The 24513-nt window shown below is 41.8% G+C and overlaps 1 protein-coding gene and 1 long non-coding RNA gene across 5 annotated transcripts in view; one reads left to right on the top strand and one right to left on the bottom strand.

Moving 5' to 3' along the window:
• TBC1D1 (TBC1 domain family member 1) overlaps positions 1–24513 on the top strand; it is a 225515-nt gene that overhangs the window by 12942 nt on the left and 188060 nt on the right. The window lies entirely within an intron of this gene.
• LOC125163630 (uncharacterized) overlaps positions 1–24513 on the bottom strand; it is a 63206-nt gene that overhangs the window by 1638 nt on the left and 37055 nt on the right. Inside the window, exon 2 of the long non-coding RNA XR_007151522.1 lies at positions 7541–7633. This is a non-coding gene — a long non-coding RNA (uncharacterized LOC125163630). The remainder of the gene's footprint in view (positions 1–7540; positions 7634–24513) is intronic.

Genomic DNA, 24513 nt, shown 5'->3' with positions numbered 1-24513 from the left:
AATATAATCAACGTGTTCCACAGAGAAATGCTTCTGCGATCAAAATGCGTTAGGTTAGCATGTCCAACTTTTTGATACGAGGACCCCGTTTCAGTCTTAAAAAACTATTGAAGATCCCAAAGAGGATGAATGTGGTTTCTATTAATAACTACTGTGTTAGAAATTAAAACTGAGAAATTATAAAGGAACTAATTACGTAAAAAGTAATAAGCCCCTTATGTGTTAGCATAAATAACAATTTTGTGGAGTACCTGGGTGGCTCAGTCGGTTAAGCATCCGGCTCTTGGTTTTGGTTTAGGTCATGATCTTGTGGCTTTGTGGGTTCAGGCCCCACATCGGGCTCAGTGCTAATAGTACAGAGCCTGCTTGGGATTCTCTCTCTCTCTTTCTGCCCCTCCTCTGCTCTCTCTTGCTCTGCCCCTCCTCTGCTCTCTCTATCCCTCTGTCTCTCAAAATAAATAAACTTAAAAAAAATACTATTTTTGTGAAAACTATATGGTTTCCAAAAATATTTAATGATAGGAGTGACATAGTTTTACTTCTTTTTTTTCCCCCAAATCTTTTTTGTGTGGATTAATAGACAAACTACTGGATTCTCAGTTGCTTCTCCATTCATTCTGTTGTGATATGTTGTTTTGGTTGAGTATATAAAGAAAATTTGTCCTCATGCAGATATGTGGTAGGAAAATGGAAAAACATTTTATACCCTTCTTAGAAAATTGTGGATATATATGTTTTTAATGTTCTATTATTTTGGGGGGAGAGAGAAAGAGAGAGTGTGAGCGGAGGAGGGACAGAGAGAGAGAGGGAGACACAATCCGAAGCAGGCTGCAGGCTCTGAGCTGTCAGACAGAGCCTGACGCGGGGCTCGAACCCATAAACCATGAGATCATGACCTGAACGGAAGACGGACACTAAACCGACTGAGCCACCCAGGCGCCCCCATGTATTTTACTACTATACCAAAATTTGACAAGTGGTAATTTCTTAAAGGTTAGATGCAATATGATATCTGAAACTGTATCACAGCAGTTTTGTACTTTGTTATTTTAAAATCCATTGGTCTGTCCTGTACTTGAATGAATGTTTTAAGAATGTATGATTGTGTAACATCACGCATTGATTATTTGGAAGACATTGGTTCACTGAGTTATATAGACCATACTCTGAGAACCAGGCTTTTAGGAAAGCTGTCTTTTCTATTTCACTCTCGAGTTGTACATGAGTCCATTAAATCACCAAATTTATTGGGCCATAGATTACATTTTCTTCATAACATCCCTCAGAACACACGTGAACACCGTGGCATAGGTTCTGGGTTGAAGTATAGTTTTGAGATTGGGCCCATGGTAGGAAATGAAAACATCCATTCTGAAAAACAGGTGGTTGCAATGGATGACCCTCGCTAGGTCTTTCCCCCTCCACATCACAAAGAAATCAAGAGTTCTGCCCAGACTCAGCCCTTGAAAAAACATAGTCTAGGAAAATTGTCTCGAGATTCTTTCTTCCAGTTCTTCAGCTTTCTCTTCTATGAAAATCTGTACTCAGAAGAACATCAGATTCACCACTCACTTGAGTTTTACTTGAGATTATTCATTAGAATTTTTTTTTTAATTTTTTTTTTCAAAGTTTATTTATTTTTGGGACAGAGAGAGAGACAGAGCATGAACGGGGGAGGGGCAGAGAGAGAGGGAGACACAGAATCAGAAACAGGCTCCAGGCTCTGAGCCATCAGCCCAGAGCCCGACGCGGGGCTCGAACTCACGGGCCGCAAGATCGTGACCTGGCTGAAGTCGGACGCTTAACCGACTGCGCCACCCAGGCGCCCCTAGAATATTTTAATTTCTATACTTTTCATTATTTATGGGCTGAAAAAACTCTGCTTCCTTGAAAGAGACTTTCCATCACTGAGTTACAGGTAGTGTAAGTACTGGGGCTTCTGAATGGTCTGTTGCTGTTTTATGTCAATAGGAAGAAAGAATGGATTTTGAGAGGGGAATGGTGGGGACTATGGAGATGGTAATAAATGGAGAAGTGTAGGTTGGTGTGCAGGTGAAGGGAGAGGACAGCTGGTGTGGGACCCACAGTAAGTGAGTGATTGGGTACATGAGAGCAGTTTTGCTGAGTGCCCACTGGTTTTTTGTTTGTTTGTTTGTTTGTTTTTCTGACTGATTTTCCTCCTCTATTAGAATATTTCCTGACTTTTCAAACACTGTTCTTGACTCTCCTCAGATTCTGATCTTCTGGATGCTGTGTCCTGTCTGGGCCCAGCATGGGTGTTTCACAATTGTGACGGGACACCTATCATTAATGCGGGAGTGCTCATGGACTTCCCCTTCTCTACCCTGCCTCAGAGAATCTGCCAGAATCTTGCTAGCCTTATTCCTCACTCTTCCAAAGAGGAAGTGTTATTTCTTACTGCGAGACAGGCCAAGTTGATCTCCCGTAATAAAGTGCTAAAACTCTATGGGTGAGGAGGAGGGGGAAAGTGTGGGAAGGGAGCATGGGGTTGGGGGTAGAGTAATTGCATGAACTTATAGAAGTAGAAGTGTAGAAAAAGTAGACTTCTAGAAAGAAGTTTGCTTGTAGAAGAGGACTTTTTTGGGGTTAAGCATCCTACTCTTGATTTCGACTCAGGTCATGATCTCACAGTTGTGAGATCGAGCCCTGCTTCAGGCTCTGCACTTAGCATGGTGCCTGCTTGGGATCCTCGGTCTCCCTCTCTCTCTGCCCCTTGCTCCCTCAAAAATAAATACACTTAAAAAAAAAGAAGAAGACTTTATTAAATATTGCTGAGGAAGATGTATTTGAGAGGAGGTCAGTGTCCTTTGAGAGAATGGGTTTCCTTTCCTATGATTTTTGGCATCTAAACTGCATGTCTATTTTTTTTGAGAGAGAGACAGAGCACAAGCAGGGGAGGGGCAGAGAGAGAGAGGGAGACCCAGAATCTGAAGCAGGCTCCAGGCTCCAGGCTGTCAGCCCAGAGCCCGACACGGGGCTTGAACCCACAAACTGTGAGTTCATGACCCTGAGCCGGAGTCAGACGTTTAACCAACTGAGCCACCCGGGTACCCCTAACCTGCATTTCTTGACTGTGACACATACCAGAGACTGAACCCCATGGGACTCCCTTGCCACTAATATTAAGAATACTTAACTATTTGCAGACTTAAGAGCAATACATACTTCCTTTTAAAATTTCCAGCGAAGAACCAGTGTATTCTTCCATAATGCCCTGTGAGGATGTTGGCTCTCTCGCTAACCCGTGGGTTTCAGAGCCACCTCACCCAGCCTGTCTGGATTAGCTTATGTTACATGTTCAGTGAAGAGGCGGTCTGCATTTTCTTTCCTGTGATTAGCAGGACTGAGACTTCAGTCCCCTATATAAAGGGCCAGAGTTGCTTTGGCTGAGTTTTATGATTTAGTCTAATACTTTGTCAGAATTTGACTTTTGACTGTAGCTTTGTTTTGGTTGCATTTTGTCCATTACTGATTTGTCTTCGTAATTCCCCATCTGCTTGGAGTTTCACGTTAATCGTTTAAAATCGGCCTCAGTGACTTCAGGATTTTCAGTCGAGTCCGGCTTCCATCGCGTCTCCAGCATGGCTATTGGATTTGCCAGCTCATGACTTTCTTTCTTTGCTAGAGTGACGATGGAAATTATGACACTGAGCTGGAGCGTTTTGTTCCTGAGGGTGATGATTCAACATAGGATTCCTTTTCAGATATTCCTATCTGTTGCCCTTCCTGCATTTGATTTTCAGAATTGCTAAATTTCAGACATTAGTCTTTTTTGCTCCTCAGGGGATGGTTCTGAGCAGGTTTTGTTGTGCAGATTTTGGAGGACTGTTTAATCTATGTTAAATTCCTGCCGGGCATCTTTAATCCTCTTCTGGTTTATTATGTAAGGTTTCATTTGGGGTCCCACTCGGCAGCTATGACTCAGTGCGTGGTTGCCTGGAACAGTGTATCCGTCAGCTAATCAACACTTGACCGTCCGTCATGCTAGACAGAAGTCAGTTGCTGGGTGCAAAGGTTGGCAAGGATTCTTTTTCGTCTATAAAAAGAGTGTCCCGGACTGCATGAACTGCAAAGTATTTGTTGGAGGGGTTGGGTTCATGACACAGGATTGATTACATAATTTATTTTTGACTTTGAAAAATGAGTCTGAGGGCTTCAGAAGCATCCACCTTGTGATGGATGCTTAATTTTTTAAAAACTGTTTGTTTTTCAATGCATATCACATTAGATAGCTTTGCATTTTCACCACGTGCTTTGAGTTTGATAATTACTTTTTAATATAAACCTGTTCCTAAGAATAGAGTTTACAAGTATCTTGAACCTAAAGTTGACTGGTGTCTTAAAAGGATTTATTTATAGCCTAGACCTTTCCTGTCCAGTGCCGTAATCAGTAGCCATATGTGGCTTTTGAGCACTTGCAGTGTGGCTAGTCTGAATTGAGATGTGCTGTAAGTGTCAGAATATAGTGGATTTCAAGGCTTTCTTTGAAAAAAAGGACTTGAAATATCTCAATAATTTTCCATATTGATTATGATTACATGTCGAAATGATAATATTTTGAATACCTCGGTTAAACAAAACATTATACTAGAATTAAATTCACCTGTTCTTTTTACTTTCTTTCATATGCCTACTAGAAAATTTATAATTACATATGGGGCACCGGGAAGGCCCAGTCAGTTCAGCATCTGACTCTTGGTTTGGGCTCAGGTCATGATCTCACAGTTCATGAGATTGAGCCCTGGGTCGGGCTCTGTGCGGACAGTGTGGAGCCTGCTTGGGATTCTCTCTCTCTCTCTCTCTCTCTCTCTCTCTCTCTCTCTCACGCACACTCTCTCAACATAAATAAATAACATTAAAATTGCATATGTAGCTTGTACCCTTTCTGCTAGTCAGCACTGGACTAGGCCAGCTACCTAGGAGTATTTCCAGAAATAATATGAACATTCATCAGAGTGACTCCAGAGTTTCCCCCTTTTCTTTGCTGCCTTCTTTTTTTAATGATAGAATTTTGCTCAAAGTTCTTCTGAAAAAAAATCATATTCAAAACTGTATCTATTTTTTTTGAGGTGGTATCTCATCATAGTTTTTTTTAATTTTTTAATTTTTTAAAATTTATATCCAAATTAGCATCTAGTGCAACAATGATTTCAAGAGTAGATTCCTTAATGCCCCTTACCCATTTAGCCCATCCCCCCTCCCACAACCCCTCCAGCCACCCTCAGTTTGTTCTCCATATTTAGGAGTCTCTTCTGTTTTGTCCCCCTCCCTGTTTTTATATTATTTTTGCTTCCCTTCCCTTATGTTCATCTGTTTTGTCTCATAAAGTCCTCATATGAGTGAAGTCATATGATTTTTGTCTTTCTCTGACTGACCAACTTCACTTCGCATAATACCCTCCAGTTCCATCCGCGTAGTTGCAAATGGCAAGATTTCATTCTTTTTGATTGCCGAGTAATACTCCATTGTGTATATATCCCACATCTTCTTTATCCATTCATCTATCAATGGACAGTTGGACTCTTTCCCTACTTTGGCTATTGTTGATAGTACAGCTATAAACATGGGGGTGCATGTGTCCCTTGGAAAAACTGTATCTATTTTTAACTCTAGATGTGTATTGCAATGAACAAGAGCCCTGTGAGCCATGAGTATGGGACATACTGGAAGAGATAAATCTCTTCTTTCTACTTTGTCTGTCTTTCTTTCTTTCTTTTTCTTCTTCTTCTTCTTCTTCTTCTTCTTCTTCTTCTTCTTTTTAATACTTTTCCTGCCTCTGAATATTCAGGCATCTGCTCCACTAATTGTTGCCTGTGAGCCTGAACCAACAACCAGAGCAGGCCATGTGTAGAGCTGGCCTGGCTCTGAGAGCCTCAGAAGAGGCCAGATGGCAGGTGGGGCTTTGGGGAGGAGCTGACACAGGACATGTGAGAGAAGAGGTGGCCTCGAGTGGTGCCATCACTGAGGTGGGACCCTGTGTCTGACCGAGCACTTTAAATGTGACTTCTTGACAACCAGTCCTGCAGAAACACTCTTAGTTGCTTTAGTTCCGGGCAGTGTGTCAGAAGCCATGATTTCTTGTGGTCGAGTGATGTAGGTATTTGAAATGTTGCAGATGGAACATTAATCCATGTGCTGGAAGGCTCCCAATATGTCATGTACTTGGCTGGGTGCTCTGGTACAAAATCAAGTAAGATAAGATTGTCCCCTCAAGAGGTATAAGGATATTTTTCTGTTCTGATTGCTGCACTGCCAGGAGTTTGCAACATCTGTAAGTTATAGAAGACAACATGGGGGGAGATCAGGAGGAGGTCTAGTGGAAGTGCCTGCAGTTATTTGAAAAGCTGACATATATATCCAAAAAGCAATAGACAAATTATGAATTGCTCTGGAGGGCAGAAGTAGGAACAGTAGACATTTGTAAAGAGACAGATCTTTGGCCCTTCCTAGTAATGATAGGCAACTAATTATGTTTAATTATTTTTAATGTTTATTTTTGAGAGAGAGAGAGACAGACAGGCAGATAGAGTATGAGCGCAGAGGGTCAGAGAGAGGGAGACACAGAATTGGAAACAGGCTCTAGGCTCCGAGCTGTCGGCACAGAGCCCTACATGGGGCTCGAATCCATGGACGGTGAGATCATTACCTGAGCCAACATCGGATGCTTAACCCATTGAGCCACCCAGGCGTCACGATAGGCAACTAATTATTAAAGGGTCTGTATTGAGCAATGGATGTGGATGGATTTTGTCCCAAGGAGAGTTCACCTGCCAAGTCTGGTTCTTGCTCCTCCTCCGGTTTCTACACCCCCTGTTTACAAGAAATGTAGTCCTGAGAGTGTTCACCTTTCCTTTCAGACAAATGACTGGCTCCTAAATCTATTTTACATTGCAGTGAAGTTGTTCCCTGTAGCGTCTGTTTGTCATAGCTCTGTCTTCTGGAAGGACTCCAAGTGAATGTATTTTCCATGGGACATTTGAATAGGTTTTAAAGACCCATTAGGAGTTTTCCAGGCGAATGAGTTGGGTACAGATCGAATGGACGATACGAACTGTAGATCGGATGAATGGACGATACGATAGGTAGAGGATACGGGGTGTGCCAAGTCACAGCAGGACAAGGGAATGTGGAGGCACCTGCTGTGGCTGGGGCTGCTGTGATTAGAGTTTTGCAAGTTGCAGGGTCTGAGATGAGACTGGGAGGAAAGGCTGGGGACAGATTTTATGGGGCTTTGTATACCGTGCTGAGGGGGTTAGATATTCTTCTTGAGAAGGTTGCTACTTAAAGGCATTGATCAGGGAAAATGAGATGACTGGGCTTGTTTTTAGATTTTGGAGAGGAGGAAGGGTGGAGGAATGAGAGATGAAGCTGATCAGTGAGGAGGCTATCGCTGTAGTGAGTGGGAAAGCTCAAAGGATGTCTTGACCCAGGGAGCCTGGCTGGCTCGGTCGGCAAAGCTTGCAGCTCTTAATCTCAGGTCCTGAGTTTGAGCCCCACACTGGGCAGAGGGGTTACTCACACAAGTAAATGAGAAGTGTCTTGATCCGTAAGTATGATGTGAAGGGACTTGTTCTGGTGGAACCAAGTTGATGTCTTCGATCATTTTCCCCCTCTGGAAAAATGAATAGTTTAAAATTTTTTTTATGTTTATTTATTTTTGAGAGAGAGACAGAGTGCGAGTGGGGGAGGGGCAGAGAGAGGGAGACACAGACTCTGAAGCAGGCTCCAGGCTCCGAGCTGTCAGCCCAGAACCTGACGCAGGGCTCAAACTCATAGACTGCGAGATCATGACCCACGCTGAAGTTGGAAGCTTAGCCAACTGAGTGACCCAGGTAGCCCTGGAAAAATTAATAGTTTAATTTAATAGTTTATTGGTCTCTCCTGGTAAAGAAAGTCAGTCACATTCTGATTTGCTGTCCTATTGATGCTGACCTGCCTGGTTCCTAAGGAATGATAAGAGGAGTAACATAGAAGTAAAATTTTGATCTGGTTGTGCTTAGACTTCTAAAAATATATATCCTCCTCTCTCCCATCTTAAAAACAAACCCTCCACTGACCCCATATCCCAATCCAACTTCCTGCAGTTACTGGCCCAGTTTTCTGCTCCAGTTTTTTTTTTTTTAAGTTTATTTATTTATTTTGAGTGAGAGAGGGAGAGAGAATCCCAAGCAGGCTCTGTGCTGTCAGCACACAACCTGACATGGGGCTCGAACTCATGAACCGTGAGATCATGACCTGAGCCAAAGTCAAGAGTCAGATGCCCAACCAACTGAGCCACCCAGGCGCGCCTTCTGCTCTGTTTGTTAAGAGCTGTCGTGGTGGTGCCTTCACTTTCACTCACCCATTTTCTCCTCTTACCAATTGGCCTTCTGTCCTGATCATTCTGCTAAAAAGGCTCATATCAAGTCACCAGCCACCTCCAGCTTCTGAGATCTGGTGATCCCGTCACTGCTTCTGTCATCCAATTTCTCGGTAGCTTTTGGCATAGTTGGCAAGATAGCATTTCTTCTATCTTGAAACACTCTCTTCTCTTGGCTTTTGGAGAACTATTCCCTTCTGTTTCCCTTTCACTTCAATAGTGGTTTCCACCCAGACCCCTGTGTTTGTTCTTCCTCTGCTTCTCAATTCTGAGTTTTGTTTTGTTTTAATACTTTATCTTTAAGAAATCTCTACATCCAATATGGGGCTTGAACTCACAACCCCAAGATCAAGAACCACATGCTCTACTGGTTGAGCCAGCCAGGCACCTCTCAATTCTGAGTTTTATGTTCCCCAAGTCTCAGTCTTCTACATTTCTCTTTTCGGTCCTCTTTCTGGATGAGCTCATCCAGTCTCATAGTGTTAAATATCACCTGTTTGGTGCCGACTCCCAAAAGTGAACCTATTGCTTCCAACTCGCTGATGACTTACAGACTTGTCTAACCAGCTGCCAGCTTGACTTGTCTATGTGGCTGTTTCATAGGCATCTCAAACTCAACCTGGTTAAAAAAGAACCCTTGACTTTCCTCCCCACCAACCTGTTGCTTCCTCAGCCTTCTGCCGCTTGAATGTGGCAATGCCAGTCGCTCCAGCCAAAATCTAGTTGTCTTTTTCAATTTTCTTCACTTTCTCTTTTGAATTATTCAGGACCTGTCCCAAATCTGCCGCTTCTCTGATTCCATTGCTAACCCTGAGCTCCAGGCCCCATCATCTCTCATCTGGACTGGTGTAGTACTTCCTAACTGTTCTCCCTGTTTCTGTCCTTGCTACTTTCTCCACCAGCCAGTCATCCAGAGAGAACCTGGAAGCACTTTTAGAAAACCTATGAATTCATGGCACTTCCCTGCCTAAAACCTCTCTTGTAACTTTCCCCTATATATAAACTAGAATCCCGTGTCCTTGCTGGGGCGTACCATGTGGGCCTTGTTCCTCACATTCTTTCCAGTGCTGTCTGGACCCCAGCCACCCTGGTGTTCGTATTCCTAAAACATGACAGCCCAATTCTTCACTCAGGGTCACTGCATTTATTGTTGCCTCTGCCTGGAAGATTCTGCTAGTTCCCTAGACCATGATGGAGTTGGTTTAAACCTTATCCTCTGGCCACCCCGTTAAAAGTACCCCCATACTAATTACTGTGACTTCATCTGCTTTTTATGTCTTCATAATACTTATTAGCATCTGAAATTATCTTGTTTGTTGATAGGCTTCCTTGTTTACCATCTCCTCACCTGCCTAAACTCCTAAGAGAACAGGACAGGGCCTCTGCCTATCTTGTTCATTGCCAGACCTGGGTACCCAGAACAGTGCCTGGCACATAATGGGAACTTCATGAATGAATGGAGTGAGTGAGTGAATGAATGGGTGAGTGAGTGAATGTTATCTTTTTGTGGGATAACATTCTATTCTTGGGGATGTTATTCTCCTTTCTGTTTTTGATTTTTTAACCCAATCTCCTCTGGAAACCCCATGTGCAGCCATATTTGTTTATTTTCCTGTTTCGCCTTTCCTCTCTCATGAGGACAGATTTCTCTTTGTTCAGTCAGGATTTTGTTCTCAGATACTGTCCCTCTCTCCCCAGCCCTCCTGAGCTTCTTTCCTCCCAGTCTTTGTTCATAAAATGGTATTCATTGGCTCTCAGCTCTTTGAAATCTGTGTAGTTCTCATCCTTGCTTTTTATGAACTCAAAATTTTCTTGGCATTTATTGGTCACTATTGTGGGAAAGATTTCATGAATATTGAGCAGTCTATTACTGAGGAACTTTTTCTTGTGTGTAAGGTAAATCCTTTTAGCAGTGACTTGAGCCCATTTTTTTGTATAAGTCTTTGTTTTCCAGAATAAATAGTTTTTCCGATTATAGAGGCAATAATGTGAAATGTAAAAAAAAAAAATTAGTACAAAAGTGTTAAAATTTAAAGATCCCCCTTAATCCTACCTCCTAGAGAGAAACCAATATGAACAGATTGGCATATATTCTTATTGATATTATTTTTTATTACATAAAAAATTTTTCTGTGTGGAATTAATTTATGTATTCATTTTGACCATTTCTTTTTTAAGTCTGTGCTCTTTGTCTCTCTACATATATATATATATATATATATATATATATATATAATAGAAATAAATACACACACAGATACAACTATAAATATAGATATACCTTAGACACTTTTCATGGCAGTTAAAATACATCTTTTGAGTGATTGCACAGTTGTATCAGCAAGGAAAAAGGAAGGGTTGGTTTCATAACTGTGGCACAGCCGCTCTTGGGTGACAGCATCATCTTTGGTTAGCTTTGATGAGCCATTGTCATTATAAAAAGAGAACATAGACAGGATGGGCTGCAAGTGACTCAGAGATGTCTAATCTGCTTAGCATAAGAAACAAACAAGATTTTGGAGCAACAAAAGCAAAAATAAGCAGTTGGGACCGCATCAAACTAAAAAGCTTCTGCACAGTAAAGGAAACCACTAACAACAAAATGGAAACCTGTGGACAGGGAGAAAGTATTTGCAAATCACATATCTGATGAGGGGTTAATATCTAGAAAATATAATGAACTCCTACAACTCAAGAGCAAAAAACCAATTCGATTAAAAAAATGGGTAGAGGAACTGAATAGACGATTTTCTAAAGAAGTCATACAAAAGGCCAACAACATGAAAAAGTACTCAATGTACAGGGAAGTACAAATCAAAACACAATCCTAAAGATGTCACCTCACACCTGTTAGCATGGCGATCATCAAAAAGACAAGAGATAACTAGTGTTGGCGAGGATGTGGAGAAAAGGGGTTCCTCGAACATTATTAGTGGGAATGTAAATTGGCACGGCCACTATAGAAAACATATGGAGGTTCACCAAAAAATTAAAAATAGAATTACCTGGGATCCAGCTATTCTACCTCTGGAGGTATATATATATATATATATATATATATATATATATATATATAAAGAAAATAAAAACAGGATCTCAAAGAGCTGTCTGCACTTCTGTGTTCATTGCAGGATTCTTCACAATAGCCAAGACACGGAAGCAGCATGGAAACAACTAGGTTTCCATTGGGTAAATGAATAAAGAAGTTGTGAGATGTGTTGATAAAGAGTTGTGTGTGTGTGTGTGTGTGTGTGTGTATACATATATAATATGTAATGGAATATTACATATATAATATGCATCACATAATATATAATGGAATATTATGCAGCCATGAGAAAGGAAATCCTGTCACTTGTGACAACATGGATGGACCTTGAGGCCATGATGCTTAAGTGAAATTAAGTCAGAGGAAGACAAATACCATATGGTATATGATATCACTTATTACATAGAATCTTAAAAAGCTAAAAGCATAGAAACAGAATAGAATGGTGGTTACAAGGGGCTGGGCGTAGAGGAAATGGGGAAATGGGGTCAAAGAGTATAAACTTCCAGTTATAAGGTAAGTTCTAGTGATCTAATGTATGGCATGGTGATTACAGTTAATAACACTGTTGTGTACTTAAAAGATTCTAATGGAGTAGAACTTAAATGTTCTCACCCCTAAAGAAATGGTAATTATCTGGTGAGATGGAGGTATTAACTAATAGGATGCTATGCTTTGCTATGGTGGTGATCATTTTGCAATAGATAAGTGCATCAAATCAATACCTTGTACACCTTAAACACTTGTACACAGTGTTAAATGGCAATGATATCTCTGTAATGCTGGGAAAAAAAGATACACGAGAACAATGAAAAAATAAAGTGAAATAAAATAATAAAAGACAAGACAGGAACCACAAAGGGTTTGGAGAAAGCCAGGCCTCAACACCGAAGTATGGGAAGCTGAGGCCAATTTTCAGTGGAAGAATTGGGGGAATGGCCAAAGTCTTCTAAGAACAGGAGGTCAGATATTAGTTTTTAGTTAGCCGCAGTGGTGTATTATGTTGCAGTAATATATCTCACTCCTCTCTCACCATGGCCTCTGCTTGCTGATATCCCCAAATAGCTATTAGCGTCTACTACACAAAGAGGTCGTGTGAATATCATTTGGGGAAATCAAAGGACAGCGGCTATGTGGTCTGTCTGCACAAAGTGAGCAGGGAAAGGATGAGTGATAAGAGTGATAGGAGGTAGGACAGGAAAGAGAGCCAGTGGTTGCTGGGGTCTGGAAGCTAGAACAGAGGGAGCAGAATGAGCCATGGACTCTCAAGAACCCCCTGGAGAGTTTGCGATGGATGCTGGCCTTCTCTTTCCCCACGAGAAGAGATTTTGATCCAGTTGTTTAATCTCTCAAGTGACAGAATGGACCCTGCTGCTTATCTGGTCTATATATGGATGTACCACAATTTTAGCCAGCCCTTATGAATAGTCATTTAGACTTTCCCTATTTTTATTATATAGGTTTTTCTGCAACAAAAACCTTGTGCAGCTTTGTATCTGCTTCTAAACAGAAATAGTTAATTCATAGAGATTAATAGAAACTATACTGCCTCCTCAAAAAAAAGAAAATGTTTTTGGTGATCCCCTTAGCAGCAGTCATGGCTTGGAGCCCATAGCTGCCCTGTGCTACCTCTGTGATGCTAAATTTCAAACTAGAGATTACATCTTAATTATGATGGCATGTCTTGATGAGATTCAGAGCTTTGAAAAACAACTGGAGACAAGTTGCACATGCAAGTGAATAAATGTCACATCCATGTGATTTCCATTCCCAGAGCTTGATTTATGACACTTGGACTTCTGAAACCTGTTCTTGCCTTTCTCCTTCCACGGTATTATGGATTTTCTGAGGATTGCTTATAATAAATGAGGTCACTACCACTGACTTTTACAAGAGGAGATAAAGCTGTATATTCCATTTGTGCTTTATGAAGCAAGTAAAATTATATTAAACAAGATTTTATATTTTTCTTTCTTGGCTTTTATGTCTTCAATAGTGAATAAACCAATGTCATCGTGGAGTGGTTCTGGCGTCTTCTTTGTAAGGTTAGCCTACAGTTTTTGATCAGTATCCAAAACCCAGATGTACAAAAAGCATACTTCAGGGGCGCCTGGGTGGCGCAGTCGGTTAAGCGTCCGACTTCAGCCAGGTCACGATCTCGCGGCCCCGGAGTTCGAGCCCCGCGTCGGGCTCTGGGCTGCTGGCTCAGAGCCTGGAGCCTGTTTCCGATTCTGTGTCTCGCTCTCTCTCTGCCCCTCCCCCGCTCATGCTCTGTCTCTCTCTGTCCCAAAAATAAATAAACGTTGAAAAAAAAAAAAACAAAAAAAAAACCAAAAAGCATACTTCATCCATCAACTAATTGTAAATGACGCTTTTATTTTTATAAGTACACAATATATGCTATTTTAAAATTTCTTATTACATCCTCATATATATAACCTTTAAAAAATGTTAATTAGTATAATTCAACGTAATTGTCAAATAACTTTTCTTTTAAGGTTTTAGTTGATATTTTACTTGTAACAAAATGTCAAACAGGGAGAAAAGATGTGAAAGAAAATGAGTCCTATCTAGACGCTTGAAGACTTATTCCTCACCCCCCCCCACATACACCTTTTTTTTAATAAGAAATGTGCATTTTAGAAATAAAAGGTTCAAAAGAAGAAACAGACCAAAGAATTTTGAGGCCATAGATTTTAATTTGATCAGACAGTTTCTATACAGTTAACTAGACTGGGAAAAGAACATCTACTCCTATTTGAAACTCAAAATGTGATCACTAGTTAAAAAGGCATTGTGTATTTCTCAAAATAAATACAATAATGTAAATTCAGAATCTGCTATATCATCTGTCTCATAGTTGAGATATGTGAATTTCCTCCTCTTTTGACTCTTATCAGTGCTGAGTGATTACATTAAATTATCTATACGGACTTTTTTTTTTTTTTTAAGTTTACTTATTTATTTTGAGAGAAAGGTGGGGGGAGCGGGGAAGGGGAAGGGAGAGAGTATCCCAAGCAGGCTCTGCACTGTCAGTGCAGAGCCCAACACAGGGCTCAGACTCACGAACCATGAGATCATGACCTGAGCTGAAACCAAGAGTCAGATGCTTAACTGACTGAGCCACCCAGGTGCCCCATCTATACTGACTTTTGAAAGTTAACAAATCATTTTCATCAGAAGCAGAATGGTCTTATTGAGCTTTGCTACGACTGGTGCGGATTGATTTCATTCAGGAAACATTACCTGAACATGTACTATATGTCAGACCCTGTGCTAGGCCTAAGGGGTACAAAACCCAACCAACTGCCCATGCCCTTGAGGAACTTAGCGTCCAGGGGCCGTGAAAGAGGGGGATGAGAGTTTGGAGGACAGTCACAGACAGATGCTTCAGTATAACCTGGTAAGGGGTAGTGGGGATCAGTTGTATCCACGGCACTAGATGAACTCTCCTCCACCTGGGATTCCAGGAAGCTATCTTGGAGAAGACGATGTGTAATCTGAATCTTTAAAGAAGTATGAGAACCAGGTGAAGATACAAGGCACAGAGCCATGGGAAGCATGAGGTGGGGAATGGCCAAAAAGAGGAGGGAGGATGAATGAATAGGTTTTTGGCCTTAGTGGCTGGCTGAGATGGGGAATTGGAAGAATAAGGGTGGTGACTTTCATTTGGGGCTTGTGGGGTGTTGGAGTTGTTTGAGGGACACCCCATGGGCTGAAGCTCAGATGAGTAGTCAGGACTGGAGATACATGAATGGAGCCTGTGCATGGTAGTTAAAACTATGAGAGTGGGTGACAACAGTAAGGAGAAAGGAACATCGGGGAACATGGTGGGTATTTTAGGAGGTGGGCAGGGGAAAAGGAGTCCGAAAGGGAGTATCAAGACAGGAGGCCCATGAGAAAGCAGTATCCCAACAGCCAAGACAATAGGGATTTTCAAGAATGAGGACAAGGACAGCAGTGTCAAGAACAGTAATGAAGTTTGGATGGCTAATAGCTTGACAAATGTTCCCTAGTTGTAGCCCTATGGGTGCTCCCTACAGGGGGACCTTTGTTTCAGTGGAGTAGCAGCAGGTCAGTGCTAGATGCCATCGAAGATGGCACATCAAAGACATTGAGATGCTGTTGTGACTTCTAACCCAACCCAGGAAAAAAATATGTGTGTATACACACACACACACACGCACACACACACACACACACACACACACACACACACAGACTGATAGATAAAATTTTCATTCTGCTTGACCTAATTTTTCTTCCTTTTTCTATTTTTATCTCAATGCCATTTGTTTTTGTTTTTGTTTTTTTTACCATCACCACCTTTTGACTGTAAAAATAATGGCCACAACTAATTTGCATGGCTCTGTAACTTACAAAATGCTTTTACATACATCGTTGTATTTGATATGCTCACCCACTTTTTGAGTTGATACTGTAAGTGATTTACAGTTACTTAGGGTGAAGGCTCACACACATGGGGTCCTGGATGCCTTGTAATTCAACCCCCCTTTTGATATTTAGGAAAGTGAGGTTCAGAGAGACTTAGTGCCTTATGTCAAATGTCACCCCTCTCTGGAGGGTCCTAGCACCAGAGACCAGCCTCTTGATTTTCATTGCATGATTCTAATTATAGGGTGGGGACATTGGTGAGGTTCAGGCAACTGTGTTAGCATTCAGTACTAAAGAAGCTTTGACCCATCGCCAGCTAAGATCCTGTACATTTAAACCATCTTCCCTCACTCTAATGCCATTTGCCTGTAGGCAACTAAACCAAAGACCCTCCAGCCTCATCTGTGTTAATTGCCTAAGCTTCCCTCATAAGTTCCCGCTCATGTCCCCTACTATTGGAATTTGTTCTTTTTGCCTGGGCAGTGTTCTATTACTTAATCTATCAATAGCCTCTTCCTTTGGTCCACTGGGAATGACCCATGGCTAATTAGCATATTCTGTTACCTTAGCTTCAATGATTGGTTCAGGGGTGAGTTTATGATCCAAGCCAAGCAAGTCAGAGTCCATCTTGGAAAGACAAGCTCTCTGCTGGGGCTGCTGGGGACCACGTGGCCACTGCCTGGCAAGAGCCTGTGTGAATGAAGCCACCATGGAGGCAGCACAGTGATGGATGGGGTAGCTGGGCCCTGATGATGTCATCTCTGCACTGGGATCCAGCCTGCCTGGGAGCTGGAGCTCTCCCTGCACTTTCAGATGCAGGTGTCCAAGCCAGGAAAGTCCCCATTTATGCCTAATCCCTGTGGGTGGCAGTTGCAACCACAAGAACTTTAATAATTCTCTTCTTGTTTTCTTTTCTTTTTCTTTTTCTTTTTCTTTTTTTTTAGCTCTTTTGCCCCATGTCTTGACTTGACCCACTGGGTTTGATGGTTGCATTCTCTAGGATTTGCTTCAGACCTATCCTCTTACTCTGGGCTTTTTCAAAGAGGCTGCACTTGCTGGCTCCTGCCCCGTCCCCCCTCCCCCCTCCCCAAACCCTTTCCTGGGCTGTTTTTCTCATCACTGTGCTATGAGTCAGAGTTTATAAGTTTATGAGCAGCCTGTGCTTGGTATGAACTGATTATTGCTGTTATTAATAATGGCAGAAGAAATTCCTACCATTAATGCTGTACTGTTTTATTGTGGTAAAACACGTATCACGTAAAATTTATCATTTTAGCCATTATTAGGCTACAGTCTGGTGGCATTAAGTACATCCGCTATGTTGTACAACTATCAGCGCCGTCCATTTCCAGAACTTTTTCATCATCCCAAACAGGATGTACTCTGTACCCATTAAAAGTAACTCCCCATTTCCCTTCTCCCCAGACCCTGGTAACCTCTATTCCACTTAGTGTCTCTGTGAATGTGCCTATTCTAGGTATCTTTTTATTTTTTTATTTTATTTTATTTTAATGTTTATCCATCTCTGAGAGAAAGAGAGAGACAGAGCACAAGTGGGGGAGGGGCAGGGAGGGAGGGAGACACAGAACCCGAAGCAGGCTCCAGGCTCTGAGCTGTCAGCACAGAGCCCAAAGCGGGGCTCCAACCCACAGGCCGCAAGATCATGACCTGAGCCAAAATCAACTGACGCTCAAGTGACTGAGCCATCCAAGCACCCCTCTAGGTATCCTAAAGAAGGGAGATCCTGTAATATTGGTCCTTTTGTGTCTGGTTTATTTCACTTAACAGAACATTTTTAAAGTTCATGTTGTAGCATGTATCAGAATTTCTGTAAGGCTGAACGCATTCCATTGAGTGTTCTAGTCCGCATTTTGTTTATTTGTCCGTCACTTCATGGGCATTTAGGTTGATTCCACCTTTTGACTATCGTGGACAATGCTGCCACGCACACTGACACACAAGTGTGTGTTGAAATCCCTGCTTTCACTTCTTTGGGTTTATCCTGAGAAGTGAAATTGCTGGGTCAACCCTGCACTTTCTATGTGCCAGGCACTGATGTGCTGTGTTTTTTATGCTCATTATTTTCTTTAAGTTTCTCAACGACTTTATGAGGCAGTGTTATTATTGTTACTACTTTACAGCTGAGGAAACTGAGGCTCAGGGAAATTAACATGCCCAAGGACACATCCTTTTCCATGAACAAGCCATGCGTGTTGGACTCCAGAGGCTACCCCTTTGTTATGTCAGAATGCTTGGCTGCTCTAAAGTCGGCCCTTTAGGCCTCCAAGAAACACGTGTCATACCCTGAGGGCCAGGTGCTGGGCTGCAAGCTAGAGGACCTAGCCGCGTGTTCATCGTGCCCACGGTGCTCTTTAGTGACTCGAGATGAAGGGCAGTCACTCCATAGCTTATAGCACAGACTGGAAGGTGCCTGGCCCGTCTCTCGTGATGCTGTCTTCTCTTCTCCATTTGCATTGCTGGGCTTTATTCTCGCCTAGCTGGTGACCAATTTGGCCAGCCCCTTTCAGGGCATGTACAGCTGCTTTCTTTTGTGAACCCAATCCTGTGTGTAGGTGGAGGGAACAAAGAAACAAGCTAAAAACAAATTTACATGTTTCTTGAGGTTAAAAAAAAAATGAGACATGACCATTGCAGATGGTTTGGGGGAAAAAATAGAAACATAGCAAAGAAAATAGAACCTACCCTAAAATTATGCTATTTGGGGATCATTGTTTTTGATGAAAGTTTAAAATAAATGAACAAGATGCTATATTATCCTCTATTAGGAAAGATCAAAGTATTTTGGTATCCATTTACTCTGTAAAACTAAAGGGAGAAATTGGCCCTAAAAGTCCCCCCATCTACCTCTAATATGTTTAAATTACTCAATTCAGTTACTGAAGATTTATGTCTTTCTGTTTGGAGGACATTCAACCTACAGAATTTGCCAGATGGTGCCCTGTGATGGCTGTATGATTATCCATCATCATTAGAAGGAAATGCTCTATAATCTGCCTACATTAACTTTAAACTGTTTCAAAGGCATGCGTGTGCTTGGGAAGAAAGGTACTACATGAGGAAAATGCACAGGGAGACCTTTCTAGAGAAGATGGGGAATTCTAGCAGTAAACAATATCTAAACTCTAATGCCAGAAGCAGAGAGAATGTAAATGACAGGTGACAGGATATACCCAGGACATAGATTCCTTCCCTTTGTGCCCCCTATAGGATACCCTGTGCCCCCCATCCCTTAGGTCAGGTTGCTGTGCCTCCTTAATGCTTTAGCATTGCTCTTCAGGGCTGCTAAAGTCCTATGGCACCTTTGTCCACGTTAGAAAAAGTCATCCCTTCTTTCCTCTGAGAGGAGGCGGCCCTGCTCTACAACTTGGCCAGTGGAGCAGTGGTGAGTTCACGCTTCACTTGTTTTCCTTGGCCAGGTACCCTTGTTCGGTGAGCAACACGTAAAACTGCATAATGGTCCTGGCTCTGTCTTTTCTTTTTTTTTCTTTTTTAATTGAAGTCTAATTAACATACAGTATTCTATTAGTTTCAGGTGTACAATATAATGATGATTCAGCAATTCTGTACATTCCTCAGTACTCGTTGCATTCCCCATCCACCTCCCGTCTGGCAACCACCAATTTCTTCTCTGTATTAAGAGTCTGGTTTCTAGGGCACCTGGGTGGCTCAGTGGGTTAAGCAACTGACTTCAGCTCAGGTCATGATCTCACGGTTTGTGGCTTCAAGCCCCGTGTTGGGCTCTGTGCTGACAGCTCAGAGCCCAGAGCCTGCTTCGGATTCTGTGTCTCCCTCTCTCTGTTCCTCCCCTGCTCGTTCTCTGTCTCAAAAAATAAATAAATGTTAAAAAAAAAATTAAAAAGAAAAGAATCTGGTTTCTTTTGTTTCTCTCTTTTTCTTTCTTCCTTTCTTTCTGAGAGAGAGAGGGCGCAAGTGAGCAAAGGCAGAGAGAGAGAGAGGGAGGGAGTAAGAGAGAGAGAGAGAAGGCAAGAGAGAGAGAGAGAAGCAGGGGCTCACCTGGAGCAGGGCTTGGACTCACTTGATGTGGGACTCGAACTCACGAACAGTGAAATCACGACCCGAAATCACAACCTGAGCCGAAGTCAGATGCTTAACGACTGAGCCACGCAGGCGCCCCATTTGTTTTATTTCTTAAATTCCACATATGAATGAAATCATATGGTATTTTTCTTTTTCTGCCTGACTTATTTCACTAAGCATTATACTCTCCAGCTCCATCCATGTTGTTGCGAATGGCAGGATCTCGTTCTTTTTGTGTTAGAGTAATAAGGCCATTGTGCGTATGTATATCACACATCTTCTTTATCCATTCATCTCTTGATGGACACTTGCGTTGCTTCCGTATCTTGACTGTTGTAAATAATGCAACACGTGAAGCTTTGTGTAATGTTCCTGGCTCTGCCTTTTTAAAAAAAATTTTAATATTTATTCATTTTTGAGAGAGAGACAAAATGTGAGTGGGGGAGGGGCACAGAGAGAGGGAGACAAAGAGTCGGAAGCAGGCTCCAGGCTCCGACTTCTCAGCACAGAGCCCGACGTGGGGCTCGAACCCAGGAACTGTGAGATCATGACCTGAGCCAAAGTCAGATGCTAAACCAACTGAGCCACCCAGGCGCCCCATGGCTCTGCCTTTTTGAGGCGTGCCTCTTTCTGGGGATATGGAGGCTGTATATAGTCTAGATGGAGGTGACACGGCTCCAGTTCTAGCCCTGGCAATGTGGTCCCCGATTCAACACGCATTTATTGAGCTCTGTCCAAGCCTAGTCCCCACGGAAAGCTACTTGGACCTGGACATCAATCCTGCCTTCTCTTTGGCCACTGCCACCACCAGCTCTGTTTTTTTAGAGGCTAGTATTTTCAACAAACTCCTCTAAGTCCTGGTTGAATTTACTTGAAGTAGTTTTGCCTCCAGGTGCTTGAATTATCATTTTGCAATTATTAGTAGCTATTCAGATTCACACAGACTCCTAATATAGTCAGGAACACATCAGCGAGATCTTCCAAAGCTATGGTTCCATCTAAAACTCTCCTCATTTCTAATTTTTTTTTTTTTTCATTTGAAGCTAGTTCACTCTCCTTCTGCTAAAACAAATTTTGTTTCTTCTTTGGGTCTCTGTTCTTAAATTTACCAGGGATATTTGGTCTCAAGTCTTTCTCTCTTTTAAGCTACTCCTGAGGAGTCTCTCTTACAAATATTACTACTTAACTCGTATTTTCTTTGGTCTGGAGGGGCCCCATCCATGGTTCCAGCTTTAAGAGGCATCATTAGTTTTTGCTTTACCACAGTGATGTGTGTGTTAAAGCAAAACCAGCAATCATATTGTCTTAGATGTGGTGGATGAATTTTTTGTGTTAGAAACAATCATTGTGCCACAATGCAAATGAAATGTAATTTTATGGAAATATGTGATACAGTGTGAAGCAGAGCTGCTTAGACACAAATCCGTAGGTTTTTATCTGGTTAATGCAACTTCAAAAATATTGGTGGCTTGAATTCAGGTCATTTTTGTCCCTTCTCCCAAACAGTAATGATTGATATATGACAAATGTGGCTAAAAGCTGCACTCTAGAGCCACTTATTAGCTTAAAGACCTTAGAAAGTTACTGAATTTCTCTGTGCCTTAGTTTCCTTGTCTATTATATGAGGATAAAAATAGTACCACTGTCTTGGGTTGTTGCAAAGATTAAATGAGTTGATATGTAGACTGCTAGAATAGGGCTAGCACATCAGTAGGTAATAATCGGTGGGTAAGTAGTAATACTTACTACTGTGTAAGTATTAGCTAGTATATGAAAAATACTGGATGAGGATCTTTTGGAAGTCAGACAAAATGTAGGTATGCATTTTTGTAGTGTAGTGTTACTTTTTAAATGTGTTGGCTAAGCTAATTGTGATTTCAACCGTGATAAATACCAAATGTTTAAATGTTCTAAAACAGAGAACTGTTTTATTTTTGCAATTCTGTTTTATTCTGCAAACTTTTGGTAATTGAGTGACCCCAGGAGTTTTCCCGCCTTAGATGGGAAACAGAGTTATCAGAGTCAAGGTAAGGGTAAGAAGAAGAATCTGAATGTTTCTTTTACATCTCATTGGGTTTTGTGTGTGTTTGTTGTTTTGACATCTGATTGTTGAATCTCTTCCTCTGTTACTTTTTGTAATCCCCCGTGGCCAGATACTCTGCTCTGTTTTGCTTCTTGCACAGTTTGTTTGGATTTTACTTTCTCTCTTACTCACTGCAGTAAGGCAGCCAGCTCTCGCAGTGGGTACCGTTTAGAAAATTTAGATCTCAATTTTGCAGCTTGTCTGTGCACAATAAACAGTCAACCTGTGCCAATTTTTTTCCAGGCTCTTTTTCCAGGCAGAGGAAGGACAACTGGCCACGCTGGGCAGGAATGCCCTGTACTCTGCAGTGGGTGGCTAGGAGCTGAGCTAAAATACAAGAGAGCCAACCTCAATCTAATTTTTTCTTTCACAGATTTGGATATCATTACAACTGAAAAATTTGTGGTGGCCACTTAATTTCCCTTTTTACACTGTTGTAGTTGTTTTTTTTTAACAAGTTACTTCTTGAAGTTCAAGGTCATACACACCATGAGCAGGGTTCCCTGAAACGTTGCAAGATCTTCCTGAAAGGTGTCTGGTCTGGGTTTGGGAACTGTGGGTAGGAAACAAGGAATTTACTTCTGCACTGCTAGTCTGAGCCCATTGATGTCTCCCTTTATCTGTTGGTGCTTTGAATTTGTCGTCATGCAAGTATAAATGGCTCAGTGTAAAGCCACATATAGTAATTTGTGTCTTCTTGATTTTTTTTTTTTTTTTTTATAATAAGTGACTAGTGGTGTCTGTAGTTAAGGGATACCAGAACAATATATCTAGTCCAGCATTTATCTATCAATTTGGTTATTTTTAAATTAATTAACTAATTAATTAATTTAGAGACAGAGAGAGAGAGCAGGGGAGGGGCAGAGAGAGAGAAAAAGAGACAATCCCAAGCAGGCTCTGCCCTGTCAGCGCAGAGCCTGGCACGGGACCCCATCTCATGAACCAAGAGATCATGACCTGAGCTGAAATCAAGAGTCAGACCTCCAACCCACTGAGCCACCGGGCGCCCCTATCAATTCAGTTCTTGAATCAGAGATGATCATAGGTGATTTACAAGCATATATGGAATATAACAATATCCTGTGTGTTAAAAGTTGGGTGACAGAGGAAAGAAACACAGTAAGGACAAACTATGGAGTCAGAAAGACAAGTTAAAATACAATACCATAACATTATATTATACCAGTGGTTTCTAAATTTAGCATGCATTGACCTGGGTATTTGAGTATTTGTTAAGAATGCAGGTTCTTTGGCCTTGCCCCATGAACTCTGGCCCCTGCATTGCTAACACGCGCCTCCAGGCGATTATGACGGGCTGTGTAGGACCACCTCAAGCAGCACTGACCTGTCTACTTGCTGCAGATGGTAAGTACGGCTCCAAGCTTTCTGGCATTCAACATGAAAAGGGAAGGTTGGGGGCGCCTGGGTGGCGCAGTCGGTTAAGCGTCCGACTTCAGCCAGGTCACGATCTCGCGGTCCGTGAGTTTGAGCCCCACGTCGGGCTCTGGGCTGATGGCTCAGAGCCTGGAGCCTGTTTCCGATTCTGTGTCTCCCTCTCTCTCTGCCCCTGCCCCGTTCATGCTCTGTTTCTCTCTGTCCCAAAAAAAATAAATAAACGTTGAAAAAAAAAAAAGAACTTTAAAAAAAAGAAAAGGGAAGGTTGCCTTTTCAGTGTGCAAAAGATACCATCTTTGGCTTAGGTATAAATAAAGGTTTAACTGTACTTATATTAACTTGGATATCTAAATAGAATCTTGACGTGCATGGGAATTTGGAAAGAAATGTCTTCTCTTACCCTCCCTAACATAAGTATGTCAATGAGTCTGTTGTATTCAACTAAATGGTATTAATTGACCTTTTAGGGGTATGTACCAAAGTCACTTAGGGAGAATAGAAAAGATGGAAAAAAAAAAGTGGGAATGGGGGGATGGAAAAATACAAAACAGGAAGAGGAGTGAGAGAATGAAAAATGCAGATGGCCACCAGTTTGGACAAGAGTTTGGTCTTAATTACAAAAGGTGAACCTACTGCCTACCCCATAACCCAGCGTTTTCCTTACTAAGAGAATACCTATGAATTTGTGCACACTAATGCCAGGAAACAGGAACAGAAAGTTTACAGCTGCAGAGTTTGCAATAACTAAAAATTGGAAACACTCATCCACAGGAGAAGGGAGAAACCGTGGAATACAATGGATTTCTAAACAGTGACGAAAATGAATCAACTACAGTTACGTGCAAAAACATGAATTAATTAAAAAAACAATGCTCAGGTGCCTGGGTGGCTCAGTCAGTTAAGTGTCTGATTCTTGATTTTGGCTCGGGTCATGATCTCACAGTTCGTGGGTTTGAGCCCTGTGTTGAGCTCTGTACTGACAGTGCAGAGCCTGCTTGGGATTCTCTGTCTCCTTCTCTCTTTTCGTCTCCCCTGCTCGCTCTCGATCTCTCTCTCTCAAAATAAATAAATAAACATTAAAAAAAAATGCTGATCAGAGGAAGCCAGATTGAGGAAAATTCACATTGTATGATTCCGTTCGTATACATTTCA

The sequence above is a fragment of the Prionailurus viverrinus genome, chromosome B1 (assembly GCF_022837055.1).
Source record: "Prionailurus viverrinus isolate Anna chromosome B1, UM_Priviv_1.0, whole genome shotgun sequence".
Taxonomy (NCBI): Eukaryota; Metazoa; Chordata; class Mammalia; order Carnivora; family Felidae; genus Prionailurus; species Prionailurus viverrinus.
This window is presented reverse-complemented; position numbering and strand designations above follow the sequence as displayed.